At 35.4% G+C, this 15,200-nt stretch overlaps 1 long non-coding RNA gene and 1 pseudogene across 1 annotated transcript; both read left to right on the top strand.

The window, feature by feature from the left end:
* The first annotated feature begins 2,737 nt into the window (after nt 1-2,737).
* LOC129872768 (DNA repair protein REV1-like) lies at nt 2,738-13,320 on the top strand (annotated as a pseudogene).
* A 30-nt stretch (nt 13,321-13,350) lies between these two features.
* On the top strand, nt 13,351-14,942 carry LOC129873197 (uncharacterized). Its single transcript, XR_008762669.1, has 2 exons — nt 13,351-13,532; nt 14,645-14,942. It is a non-coding gene; the product is annotated as an uncharacterized LOC129873197 (long non-coding RNA).
* Nucleotides 14,943-15,200: the final 258 nt, after the last annotated feature.

Genomic DNA, 15,200 nt, shown 5'->3' with positions numbered 1-15,200 from the left:
ATAATAGCAATTAATGAAGCAAATAGAGAATGTGTGTGGTTGAGATCGATGATACAGCTTATCAAAGAAAGATGCGGCCTAAAAAATGATGTCAAAGTACCCACAGTTATATTCGAAGACAATGTCGCGTGCATAGCTCAATTGAAAGGTGGTTTTATAAAAGGAAACAGAACGAAATATATTTCACCAAAATTATTATTTAGACATCATCTCCAGAAAAATGGTGATATTGATGTACAGCCAATTCGTTCGAATGATAATCTTGCAAATTTATTCACAAAGGCATTACCAATATCTACTTCTGAGACGTTAAGGTATAAGATTGGAATGCGTCGTCTTCAAAATATCAAATGAAGTTTTCATCAAGTGGAGTAAAATACACGTTGTACTCTATTTTCCTTAACCATGGTTTTTGTCCCACTGGATTTTCCTGGTAAGTTTTTTTAATGAGGCAGCACGCAAGGCGTATTATTAGATGTGTGTACTCTTTTTCCTTCATTAGGTTTTTTTCCACTGGATTTTTCCTAGTAAAATTTTAACGAGGCACAACATCTATGAGTATTCAGAATAATTATGTATATTGTTTCTTGTAAACTTTTTTTCATTTCACATGGACATCCAAGGGGGTTATTATACTAGTGGCTGTCCCTTTCCCTCTTTCTTTTCCTTCTTTTCTCCACATTTTTCTTCTCCACCATGTTTTGTCGCCCAAGTTGATTCCCCAACTTGTATCAATCTCAGATTTGCAGTTACTCACTGGTAAATAATTCATGTTAATTGTTGCGAAAGTGAATACTCGGGAGATTTAAAATTTTCATGATTTTCAAATAAAGTAAAATTATTTTAGAAAGGGAAAAAGGCCAAGAATATCCTTAACCTATTGGAAATGACTCAAAAATATTCTTCTTCAACCTTTTGGTCCAAAATATCCCTAATCTATTGAAAATGGCTCAAAAATACCCTCCCCTCCACCTTAAATAAATTTCTTATTTTATTTTACGTTAGACTTAAATATTTTGGGATGAGCTAATTTTAAAAATTTGAATAAATAAAAAAATTATCTTTTAGAACAAATAAAAAATTAACTAATTGGTTAAAGAATTCAATTAAATTAAATTTAGTTTGAGAGTAATTTTAGACTAAATGATGAAAGAATGGGTATTTTTGAACCAAAAACAATTGTGAAGGGTAATTTTAGACCAAAAGGTGGAGTAGAGGGTATTTTTGAGCCATTTCCAATAGGTTTGGGATATTCTTGAACCTTTTCCCTTTTAGGAAAAAGTGAATCATATTTTTGGCCAAACAAGTCCTTAGAGACAAGGGTGTTTTAGGTAAAATTAGTTGCTACTTGCTATGCTCTTTATGCCATTTTTATAAAAGATAAGCGTAAAAATAATAATTTAAACTATCATTTTTGTTAGTTTCATACATAAAGTATTGGAAATGTGAGTTTCATATCTAAACTTTCACTTATTAGTTTATGAAACACATCTTAGTGGTGTGCGTAATATACTCTCTTTACTCTCTCTATTTTTTGACAAAATCTTGCCACATGACTTTCCACCTGGATAAAATATGTCACCTTGACAAAAATTAGATAAATTATTAATATTAGTTAAAAGTTAAAGATTAAATTATTTTTATCCCAAAAAATATTATTTTTTTATAAAAGAAATTAATTTTTAAACAAGAAATTATTTTTTTTAAAATAAAATTTAAAATATTTTACTCACGCACTCCACCACCTCTCCCCCCCCTACAATCCCCGTCCTTTTATTTTTAAAAAAATTTAAAATTTCTTTTATAAAATATTTTGAAAAAAAATCATACTTTACCCCTGTCCCCCACTCCTTCCTAAAAAATATTATTATTTTTATTTTTTTAAAAAATAAAATTATACCAACTCCATCTAACCCTCCGTTCTTAATTTATATTTTTTTATATATATTTTTCTTGTTTTGTGCTAGATATGTACATATATTTTTATGATAATATTTTTTCCTACTTGCGTACCGAATATAAAAGAAATATTCGGGTCTTAGCATAGAAATTTTCGAGGTGTTATATAAACGTTAACCGATTCAGATTTATCTACTTATATTTTTACCCATTGAATATAAAGTACATAATATTAACCACAAAATTTTATTTAATATTATGTATATGACTTGATACATATTTGTGAGTTGGATTTCTTACTGGTCTACTATCTAATTAGTTTGGTTCATAATGGATGAACTTCTTGTATATAAAAATATATATTTTAGTGTTGGAATATTAAGTTGTTGTACAAGTGAAACTTTGTTAATAAATGTTTATGTTCATGCACTTTCAAAATTTAGGCTTTTATGTATTTCTCATTGTAATTTATATAACTATATAATTATCAGTTTAAATAGAGCTAGAAAATTATTTTATTTAATGGAAAATCAATACATCAGCTTATATTTGCCGCTTCATTTTAGAAATTGCGCAATTCCATCGGCGTTTCAATTTCTACATCTCAACTCTCAGAATTTGGAGACGACTATGGAGACAATAGAAAAAATATAACAAATAACAAGAAATCGTGTAAAAATATACCAAAGAGGAATTAAAACAAATAAATCATATAATAATCAAAACACCATAAACAATACATATACTAGGATAATGACAAATCAAATAATTATAAGGGCTTCCAAGCTATTCTTCCAAAATAAATTTGTAACCGTGTGTGTTTATAAATCATCCCTGCCCATTGCTTTTATTTGCCGCTTCATTTTAGAAATTGGGCACAGCGTCTCCTCAACTCTCAAACTCGGAGACGACTATGGAACACTCACGCTCTGCGAACTCCGGTTCCAATTCTAAACGAACCTCAAATTCAAATTGGAGTAACAGAAGCAATCAAAGCAACAATAAGAAGAAGGCGAGTCAAAAGACCTAGGTATTGCCTGGGGTGCAAATCTCGTTCTGCTTCTCGTCCTGCCTTCAATAAGTTCACCTTTCTCCAATTTCGGAAGGTTTATTCTTCTTCTTTCTTTACTTTGTTTGCATTGATCTTGCGAATATTTGAACGTTGTGTACACTATCTTGAATATTAATTAGACCATTCGTACACTATCTTGAATATTTGAACAGTTCTCCCCTGAGTTGATTTCGAATAGATGATCATCAAGAAAGTTGGTGTTGATCATCAAGAAATATTATTCTTGACAACAATGCTTGGAATGAAACGAGTCTATATAGAATGGAACTAATATAGAGTATTTTTATAGGCGAGTCTAACTAGTTGATTGATTTTTATGGACTGTTTTTAGAGTTTCACTTCATATGTCTTCTCTATATGGTCTAGTTCACTTCTTGCACAATATACTTCATAAACGCAGCCCTCCTCTCTGATAGTCTGATTTGATGTGCATAGTGTATGCTATATGACTTGTTCTTGGTTCTGTACATTTTCTTGAATATTTGAATGGTTTTCCTTTGAGTTAATTTCCAATAGATGATCACCAAGAAAGTTTAAGATGGACCACCAGTGGAATATGTTGATCATCAAGAAATATTGTTCCTGTTAGTTTATAGACGTTAATTCTTGGAATGAAACGAGTCCACATAGAAAGGCACGAATATAGCCTAATGGATTTTTTGTAGAGTTTCACTTCATATGTCTCCTCTATATGGTCAATTTACTTCTTGCACAATATACTTCATAAATGCAACCCTCCTCTCTGATTTGATGCGTGTAGTGCATGCTATATGACCCCTTCTTGGTGCTGACTTCCTGATCTTCTTATTGTGGCTTTTGACGACTTTGCTGTAGTTACATGGCCGTGAAGAATCAGAAGCTTCACGAGCAGTTTGAGGCGGAGGCATCAAGCACTTTTCTCAGTGGTCCAAGTTCTTCAAAACCTATATTTCAGGGCGTATCCATTTTTGTTGATGGATACACGGTTCCTTCCAGTCAGGTTTAGTACATTATGGTTTCTTTCTGGTCTATTTCACGTGATTTTCTTGCCGGGGATTAATCTGATATGATTGCTTGAAGATTGACGACGTAAAAGATCCTGAATCGAATGATGAATGATGTCAAATGCTGTTTCATCAATAAAAAGCTTCTCTAACTTTTGAATTGGCGAAACAAACAATTACTTGTACTCTTACTTGTGCGAAGAGTTCATTCAATCTGCATGTAAACCCGTGTTCAAACATCCATCATCATTGTAATCAATACCTTGATTATATAGCTATCATATCCTTTTCTGTACCTCACTGGATTTTCTCATATGGAAGATTAGGTTGCTTCTCTTGTAGTTTATTGATTTCAACAATATCTATCCAGGAACTTCGAGGATATATGGTGAAGCATGGAGGCCGTTTTGAAAATTATTTTTCTAGGCGTCGTGTTACTCATATAATCTGTAGCAATCTTCCTGACAGTAAGGTCAAGAATTTAAGGTCAGTTGTAAAACCAAGTTCATCAGTTTCTTATTTTTTGCATCTCTGCTGAAAATAAAAGTATTTTCTTCTAAGTTTAGTCTGAATTTCATAAAGGTCCTTTAGCAGGGGACTTCCAGTAGTCAAACCCACATGGGTGTTGGATTCTGTCTCTGCAAGTAAGCTTCTGAATTGTAAGTTTATATTTCTATGACTTGATTTTTAATGCAAACGAGCAAGTTGACTGCTTGTTTACTTATTAGATTTTCTATCGTTGTTTTGTTGTTTTCAGGGGTTCCTTATCAGCTTGATCAGCTTGCAAGTGAAGTTAATAACCAGCCTAAGCTATCTGCTTTCTTCTCAGAAAACATTGCTATTTATGATGATACGACAACATGTTCAACTGCCCAAGCCACATCTAGAGTTGAGAGCCCATTGTCATATTCTGGAGCAATTGAAGATCCTATATCCTTTGAAGAGTGGCAATCTGCAGAAGATTTGTAGCCTTTTGCTCTAGAATCTAAAGATCTAATGCAAGCAAGCTACAATGTAGATAGAGTGGAAGAGTCAAGTTGTAGCATGGCAATGCAAGAACTGAGTGATGCTGCAAGTGGAGATAGAAGCCAAGCTCCATTTTCAGCACCTCCCAGTCCTCATAACGATGCATCAGTTTGTAGCGACTGGATGAGTAATCCTGTTAACATGGGGCCATCAAATTTAAAGATTCCTAGGTCTCCTAATCAGCGCCATTCAACTCTAGTTGATGCTAATTTTGTGGAAAATTACTTTAAGGTACACACATTGCTATCTTGGCTTTGCTCTTGCTCGAACATCTTGTATTTATCCCCACCCCCCACCCCTCCCAAAAAAAAAGACGATTGTAATGAACATTCTCTACTCTCAAGTTCATTTCTCTTTTTCCTTTTTGCTAAAGTGTTTAGCGTTGGCGTTAGAAAGTTAGTTTATATTGTTATCATTGTTAAGTTATATATCGTCACATATTACAACACCTACCTGCAAATATAATCTGGTTTTTGGAGCTCACATGTAAATTTCAATGCGGACTAATAAGTGCGGAAAAACAGGCTTATGAAGTTGATTTTGATAGATGTGTTGGACTAAACATCCAACCTGGACTTTGAGGCAATGGTTCGAGTAACTTAAGATGAACTCCCCGCGATGCCCTTTATTCAAACGACGTGGGATATAGTATACACACGCACACACACAATATTGATAATATTGATAACTTGTGGGATGTTATGTATCTCCAACACCTTTGATAGGTGAAATGCCAGGATATGTTATTTTTACCATAATAGGGCACCAAAGAGGGGCCTTTCATGCGCAAAAAGGTTTTGCTCAAAGGATAGACAAGGCTGAGCTCATAAAGAAAAGCATGTTAAAGGTGAATATGACATTGGTATTCTTTTCTTCAATAATTGCCTAAATGAGATCCACATACTCATAGCAACCTTCTTTTTTTTGGGTTAAAATTTCCTCTAGTGATTGACCATTATCAACTTACTTTATGCTTTTGCTTCTGCTGTTGCTGGATCTGGGATGACACAATGAATAGACCTTTCAAGATTGTGGAAGATCTAATCTCAATTCCTTTTTTCAATTGAGAAACCAAATATCAAGAATCAACAGCCAACTCATACCTAGATATTGTGTTGCTTATATTACTTCTATTAAATTCTTGGCATCCAGATTTTCTGGGGCCTTCTGATGCGAAGAAATTATCTGCTTTTGCTCGTGGACCTGTTATTTTGAATTTGTTTATTTGTAGCTATTGCATTGTATGATGAATAAATACATAAATGTATGTGCACATTGATAAATAATTGCATATCAAATACTAAAAGCACCTAGTGACAAACTGGTTGACATATTCCTTGTGTGCTTTTGTCTTCAGCATTCTAGGTTGCATTTCATTGGCACCTGGAGAAACCGGTATCGTAAACGATTTCCTAGCTCCCCTGATGGGTTTAAATGCACAACTTCAAGCCCTAGTTCTTCAGCAACAGCAAATAAGACAATGATTATTCATGTGGATATGGTAATTTCTGCTTCGATGGTCTGAAAACTCGTCTTTTCCTCTTTATGTTGTTGTGACTGCGTCTATGTTCTGTCTCCTCTCCCGTCTCACGCTTCTTGATCTAAAGGAATGTCATATATATCATATATATGACATTCTACCCGTCTCTGTTGATTATTCTCTATGCTAAAACAATCAGTTCAACTTTGCTTGTTCAGGATTGCTTTTTTGTGTCTGTGGTCATTAGAAATCGCCCCGAGTTGAAGGATAAACCTGTTGCCATTTGCCATTCAGATAATCCACGCAGAACAGCAGAAATATCTTCAGCCAATTATCCTGCTAGGGGTTATGGTTAGTCTTTCAGCCAGTAATTCAATTTTTTCTTAATTGATCTTCATCCTGTGTCCGAAATTTGATCTCCATTCAAGCTCTTTTCTCATAGGAGTTGAGGCTGGAATGTTTGTCAGAGATGCCAAGTCACGTTGCCCTCATCTAGTCATTCTTTCTTATGACTTCGAGGCTTATGAGTAGGTGGTCATGATATTTCGGTATCTTCATCTTGTTCTTTTTCCCCTTTTAATTGGATTCTTTTGTATTTGGCTATCAAGTCCTATAAAATCTGATTTCATTTGCAGGTTGCTGATCGCTTTTATAACATATTGCACAAGCACTGCAACAAAGTGCAGGTATGGCCTCAAAACTACTTGTTGAACAACTTCACGATGTTCTCATCTCCTGATTGATAATTGCTACTGAATGCAGGCCGTAAGTTGTGACGAAGCTTTTTTAGATGCCACTGATTCTGGAGTAGAGGACATTCAAGCTTTTGTCTTAGTGATCAGAGAGGAGATTCTTGATGCGACAGGCTGTACTACTAGTGCTGGTATTGCTGAGAATATGCTTATGGCGCGTCTTGCTACTAGGATTGCAAAACCAGACGGGCGGTGTTACATCCCTGCTGAGAAGGTAGCTTATTTCGAGCTGTCTTTTTGATGTATGAAGAGGGGGGAGAACTTATGTCTTGATCTTTGTCATCTAAATATGTGTATCTTCTACTGTATCCCAAACCATATTTTGCAGCTACATCTTTGTTGGTTACATGTCATTGCCTTCTCTTTAACTATTTGTAGTTAATCTCTTCTTACCTGATAGTCCACTATGCATTGTGAATTTTCACGTACTCCTAGAAAGGACATGCCTGCAAATCAAATTAGATTTTATAGGCTCCACTTTCATAAACCGAAGTTTCTGCCGGGGCTTCTCCATGCCCTTGCCACGTGAGATGTTTCTCCATTGCCACACGAGGCTCTTTTTGTTTTACTTTGTTTATGTCCATCCTGTTCAGGCACAATAACCTTTTCCGCAGCAAGAATCTGGTGTTAGATGGAAATCAACATGAATCCTTGAATTATTTTACTAATGTTTTTTAATAAATTACAACTTTCTTATTACCTTTTAAAAAGGAAAAACAATCTGCGAATATTTTATCGAGGATTAGTCCCAGAAAAGGGCTATTTTGATCACTTAGTTTTATCCCATCACAGATACTATATTCAATATCAAACACATTTCTCTTGTTTAGATCTTTGTTGATTAACTCCCTTTTTGATCATCTTATATTTTAGTGTCTACTGCATGTAGTGGCAACAGAGGAAAACAAAGACTTGGAGATCATTTTAGAGAAGTAAAATAATTATTGTGATTTCATTGTCCTGATTTATCTTGTTGGTTATATTAGGTGGAGGAGCACCTGTGTGAACTTCCAGTAAAAGCATTTCCCGGAATCGGCCATGTGTTGGAAGAGAAGTTGAACAGGAGACGAATCACAACTTGTGGGCAGCTGCGTATGATTTCCAGGGTTCTCATTGTTTAGTATTTGTTTCCTTCTGCAATATATTGGTGATTGCTCTCGCGTTTTTGATTTTCCATCTAGTTATATTTTGTGTACAACAAGCACTGTTTTGATCTGGTTTCTCTGAGATACGTTTCACGCTTGAAGAAACACTACAAGAGTACTTCATGAATCATTGCATCTCTTGCTACAGAGATCTTCTTGTTCATTTTATGTTTGTTAGTATATTTGTTTTCAAAGATAATAAGATAATGGTATTTTATTAAAGCTAGTACCAGGAAGGTACAGCAAATCGTATTAAGGGGTATGTTTGTAAGAGTTCGTGAGCAGAATTTCTGCCAAGCCGGGTGGCCTAGCGTTTAGGAGCTGGAGTGACAACGTAGGAAACCAAGGATTTCAGTCTAGCATGGATGACACTAGTTGAATTATTCCGATCTTCCTACGCTATGGAAGGAGGAGGAGGGAGTCGTGGTGGTGTAGTGTTGTTTGATAAGTAGGCCAGTGGGGGTTGCAGGTATTCGGTGGATTAATCTTCTTGTTTATGCTGTCTGCTTGAGTCAGAGTCCTCTTTGCCACTTGTTCCCCAGTCTCATGGGCACACGCCCATGTAAAGTCAAGCATCCTTGGAACCTTCATTAACTAGAGCTGATGAAACGGGGGATACATTAAGACAGCATTTACACCTATTTGGCTTACTCAGCTCCTGGAGTTTATTTCAGCTAATGATATTTTGTTAAACTCATGGTTAAAATGTTTCCAAATGTATGATCATTCGATGAAATGAGAATATCTCGTCTTGTGAAACTATCATTTAATCAGTGCTTAAGAAATCCCTTGTTGGCATGGCGGTTGTTTCTTTTGAGAAAGAAGTATGCCGAACACATTACAACACTTTGGTTATCTGATCTGCTTTTTGAGATTCGAACAAATAATTTTTGATTGTAATTCTTAAATATTTTTTGTCATATGATATGGGAAAATAACGAACTGTATTGTTTTTCATATTGTTCTAGTACTAGATTTAATTCTCAGCAGATGAAGTCATATTAAACTTAAATAAACAAAATAGGTCGTATCAATTTGGGATGGAGTATCCGCTTTTGTGTGCGACATTCCATATCCGAGCAACTTTCAGTAAATTAATCCATTTGATGCATGATGTTATTAAGGAGAACACTGAGCTAATCTTTTGAGCATCCTGTGCTTCTTGTTTCTTACCTTCTTCCACTTCTGTCCCCCGTTTGATTTTTGGAAGAGTCTGAACAATAATCGTAAGTCCGCAACCTTCTTTAGGGCTGAGGTAATGTCACTATATTTTCGCTCTTTGATATAGTTTTTGTGTATTGACACAGACAAGCTTTTCTCTACTGATATTTCTGTGCTGATAAACTTTACAAAGAGGGAGAAATGGTGAAGAGCAAAGATGCACGTTTCCTCACATGCAGAAGCTCGACCATTGTTTTTCATGATTTTAGCCAAATTATTGCAAGAAACAAGATTTGTCTTTGAGAGTCATATTAACCAAAAAAATCTTGAGATTCGTGTTTTAGCTATTTCGTATTAGAGTCCTAAGTGTTAGGATGGTGAATAGAGCTCAGAGAAGCCTTTTTTTTTTCTTTTCCTTCAGTAGGGAGTTTCTGTTTTATTACCCAAGAATGTTGCAGTTTTTTTTGTTTTTTTTTTAATTTGGGCTTGAGATCTGTCAGAGAATGCTATTTGACTGAAACTTCAAAAACCTTATGTATAGCCTAAAAGGGAACCAAAAAATATACTGGTGCAGCTCTGATGCTGAAGAAACTTTCAAGTGCAACTTTGATGTTCTTTGGTTTCTGCATTAGCGGCGTTTCTTTTTTCGCTAAATTGTTAGATGTATCAGAATCAATCAACTCATGGTGAATTTTGAACATTGCAGACCAAAAATTTTCTCTAAGGATGTTAGAATTCCCTTTGGACCAATTGAATTTAGAGTAACAAACTTTAGATTTTTCTTCCACCTCAACCATATCTTTGTTCAGCAACAACAAAAACATACCGAGTGTGATCTCAGTATGACTTGTAGTCTACCCTGTTTTCTTCTTCTAATATAAATGCTGTTTTGACTATCGCTGTGCAGATGTGGAGGACATACGAGGCATGGGATTACAGGTCGCAAAGCCTGAAACTGCGGATATTTCCGAGCAAGGTCTTTTCTTTGCGTTTTATATCTCTCTCTATGCCAGTTATGATGACGACAGTATGTCATTTGTGAACTGTTTTTTCTACTAATTTCATTGACATAAATCCAGGGAAAGAGAGATGCTCCATCAGATCTGTGCTCACTGCTGCCTCTGCTAAGACCAATTACCAAAACAGAAGCAGTAGTCATGAGAAAGGTACTGATGTAGGTTTGACTTCTTCACGTATTTTCATTGGCTTGTCCAAATATTTATTGCCTCTAGTCATGCCTTTGCTTGATAGAAGTATTTGTAACACACTTAAACTGGCACTGAAACTCTATTGTGGTTCCTTGCATTGGCTGTGTTCTAGCTCATGAAAGGTGGTATACCTTTTATAGGAATCTCTTTAATTTGCGTGTCCTAATAATACTTGAGGGCATCGTAATTGTTTATCTTAGATTGTTTCCTTTCTCTGTCTACAACATGAGAAACTTATTGCAGCAGCACTGATGGATATGAAATCTCTTTTTTAATGCTTCTGTTAAAAAGTTAGTATGATGGTCTTGTGTTGTTTCTTCATGTCAACTTATTCCAACATCGATTCTGTGTTTTCAACAAGTTCTTAACTAAAAAGTATCGCCTGAACTTGTATTGAGTTCATTTTCCACTTCGATCTGCTTCTCTGATATTGCAGATAATGGTAAAAACAGTGTTGATGAACGCCAGGCTCAGTTGCAGGGTGATTCAAGTACACCTTTCATTGAAATGACTGCAGCGTCGCCCTCCGGTACTGCTGGTTTTGGACAGAGAGGAACTCTTCCTCCTCTGAACGAGCTTCATATAGGAGTAATAGAGTCTCTTCCTCCTGAGGTCTTTTCAGAAATTAATGACATTTATGATGGAAAATTTGCTCATTTTATTACTGAAAAGAGAAGCAAAGGTGAGGATGCATTCCTTTAAATTACATAAGGCAGTTGGTTAACCCAATTAGCTTGTACATATATACCATTTTGTTATAAGCTTTTTCCTCAATTCTCATATCTTTTAAATTAGGTGTATCAGAAAAAGAAAACATATCTTCTGTTTGCCCTGCTGCACCAGATGATGTTTTTTGCTGCTCATGAGGTATCTTCAGTTTTTCTCCTCTACTTGGGCTGGTTTATTGTTTCTCCTGGTTTATTATTGGTGATGAGGTTTATCTTGTTTCTACAACTTCATGGTGTTGAATCTGGTGACTATAATTGGAGCATCAGTATAATGAAGAGGAAATCCAAGTGGTCTCTTATCCTAATAAGCTTTTTGCTGATATGAAAAGTGGAACACTGTCTGATGCTTGTGTACCAAAAAATATGGACGTGGTTATTAATGCTCCTGTCTCAGGAGGCATCAGTCTAATGCCCTCTTCTCCAAGTCAAGTAGACACCTCGGTTTTTCAAGAACTGCCTGAGGAGTTGAGGACAGATATACTTGAACTCCTTCCTGCACACAGGAACAGTGAATCCTCACTAGATGCTTCCTTGGTCTGTGCTAATAATCAGAACTGTAGTCCCTCTATTTCAAGTATTGATTTGTGGGTTGGAAATCCACCTGAATGGATTGACATATTCAAAGCCAGCAATTGTCAGATTTTGTGCGTTTTGGCAGAGATGTATCAAAGCGCAGGGGCAAGGAAACAGTTATCTTCTATATTGCAGAGGACTATGTCTCAGATTTATATTCTCCCTGATGTTGGCACTGACGGATGGCCGAGGCTGTTAGTTTCTTATGCGAGCTTATCAAGCAGTATCTAAAATTAAAAAATTCAACTGATATTGAAGAGGTTTACACTTGTTCTTGCCTTTTAAGAAGGTATGCACCAGAGACTAAACTTATCTGCAGTATGTGTTCAATTTCTTCAGCACATCTATTTTCTTGGCACTTGCTTCTGTATTTTTATTCCTCTTTGCGATCTTAAATTTCTTTCTTTATGCTATTGTATTCCTTTCATCCTTGGAATATTGAAGTAGAAACTCGATGTGGTGTGTTTTATACATGCAGAGCCCAAGGTGATGAGGAAATTAGACAGCCACCAAGTGTAGTTTTTCAAGTAAATATTTTGAGAAGACTTGTCAAGTAAAATTTTGAAGGACACAGACTGGCAGAGACTTGCTGCGGTCTTTGCTTGTACTACAACAGGTAATTCTGTATTAGCCTACCTGATACATGAGTTGACTGTTGTTTGCTAATAAGGAAATTTTTTGGGATTTTTCATTTTGCAGTCATTGTTCGTGATGTATTTTACAATCAACCAGTTCGAAGGAAGCAAATGCACTCCAAGTACTTCTAGTTTTCTTAAAATCAAACAAGTAAAAGATATTGATTTACATAATTTACTTCTAAAGGTGTACTCTAATCTGATTGTTCTTTTGGCTTGCATATATAATCTTGAAGTCCAAAGAGAGTTTTCATTCTCCAAAAGAGTTCCTTCTAAGAATCAGCCTTGTGCATCCCAGTGTTCCCTTCAAAATTGTTTATATCGAAAGGGTCCGTCTTTGATACACTATCTAACTTAAGGATATTTCCTTTCTGGTTTCTTAGATTTTGTTCATTTGCATGCAGCGAGGATGACTTGCTTTGCACACGTGCTTCTCCTTCTCCTTGCCTTGTTGTCCAGTGGTTTTGGATTAATCTGAGTTCCTTTAACAAATTGAATGCAAGCGTTGGTGCATTCAAGCTTTCTGGATACATTTCAGGTAATGATGTTTACATAGTAAAGGTATACAGGTCCAAATTGATGGATAAAGAAATGCGATAAGTCATCTTTTCTACACTTTGTTTCCCTAACAACCACTGTTTAAATTGCAGGTCCTTGAGTATTTCTGTATCCACTTATTTCAGTATGTTGTCTTGACAAAAGAAACAAAAAACTAATCTTTGGTTAACATTTACTATATCTGATGCTTGTTTTTTACCTTGTTTTTGTTTTCCTTGACCTTCGTAATGCAGATATCAATTCAAGATTTGTTTCCAAAGGACCAATACATAAATTACTTAATAACAAATCTTTGAGTTTTAGAAGTAATAGGTTAAAACACCTCATTTTTTGAAACTTTAATGTGGGTGAAATTAATAGGTTAAAACTGGTTAAACATTACTATTGATTACTAATCGTATAGGATTTCAATGTATTAAAAAGAACCCCCTAACAGTTATAAGGCCTTGTGTCACAACTGTTCCCAGAGAACAAAATACTCTCTCCCATTGATTATGTGAGAACAATGGAACCACGTTTCTAGCTTCTTTTAGTTGCACAACCAAACAGACCAATGTTAACATGGAGATGTCATACATATATGTTTTACTGATTGTAGTGTTGTATTTCTCATTACAATGTATTTGCTGCTTTCTAAGACTGACAATTCTTCCATTTTGAACTTAGTTTCCTGATGTATGCTTACCCAATCATTTGTGCATCTCTTTAAATGGATTTTGCAGTTTTTCTCAAAATTTACGTCAATTTTCATAGATCCAGATATTTGCTACATCAATCTTCTTGGAGCCTTGCTATCTTTAGGAGATGGCGACATCCAGCTGCATATTGATTTTTTTTAATTTTTGGCCAAGTATTTTTTGAAATGATATGGTTCTTTGTTGTTTCTCCCTGATTTCTTGAAATTCCTAATAGAATTTTTATTGCATACATTTGTAATGCTTGTTAATAAGTTTGTGATATTTTTTCACTGCACCACGAGAAATATATTTGTCGTGGGATTTTTATGCTTATGGTGACTAGTTGATTCTTAATGTTATTTGTATGTTTGTTGCCCCGTCCTTCTCTTTATTGAGGATACTGTTGCGAATCTCTGGACTGGAAGTAACTCTCGGTGAGAGCAATTGTACTCTACATTTTTATGCAACATCACTTAGGATACATTTTGTTTGATGTGGCTTTGTCCACTCTACATTCCCTTCCTGTAGGCTGTAGTTCCCCACCTACCTCCCTAAAAGTAGGGAGGGAGGGGGACCTAATTGTGGAAGGTTTCATTAGTGGAAGAAAGTTACTTATGCATCAGATGGTGTAAATCATTTCAGTGTTATGACATCGTATAGTTTTATCGCTTTCTTTTCTCTTATGAATGAAGTTGTTGAAGTACCCTCCTCATCTATTGTTATCCCATTCCCTGCTCCTCTTTTCAGATATACCTGTGATTTATGAGATCAAGAAAAAGAGGTGCAGAGCCCAGAGTTGCAAAGCTACACTTGAGCTTCCTTCCCGCAGCCAAAGAAAATCCCAGAAGGATTAAAATTGCCTGAAGTATGTACTAAGTCTCGGGAGATATACTCAATAAAATTGCAAAGATCATTATATGGTCTTAAATAATCAGGGCGTACGTGGTATAATCGTCTTAGTGAGTACTTGATAAATGAAGGTTATATAAATGATGTCATTTATCCATTTGTTTTTATTAAGAAAACGAAATCAGAGTTTGTTATACTTGTCGTTGATGTCGATGACATAAATCTCATTGGAACCCCTGAAGAGGTCCAAAAAGGCAATTAAATATCTAAAGAAAGAATTTGAGATGAAAGACCTTGGAAAGACAAAACTTTATCTGAGTTTGCAAATTGAACATTTAGCAAATGGGGTCTTTGTCCATCAATCTGCCTACACTAAGCAAAATCTTAAAACGATTTTACAATGATAAAGCACATCTATTAAGTACTTCAATGGTTGTTCGATCATTTGAAGTGG

Source organism: Solanum dulcamara, chromosome 11 (genome assembly GCF_947179165.1).
Source record: "Solanum dulcamara chromosome 11, daSolDulc1.2, whole genome shotgun sequence".
Lineage (NCBI taxonomy): Eukaryota > Viridiplantae > Streptophyta > Magnoliopsida > Solanales > Solanaceae > Solanum > Solanum dulcamara.
This window is presented reverse-complemented; position numbering and strand designations above follow the sequence as displayed.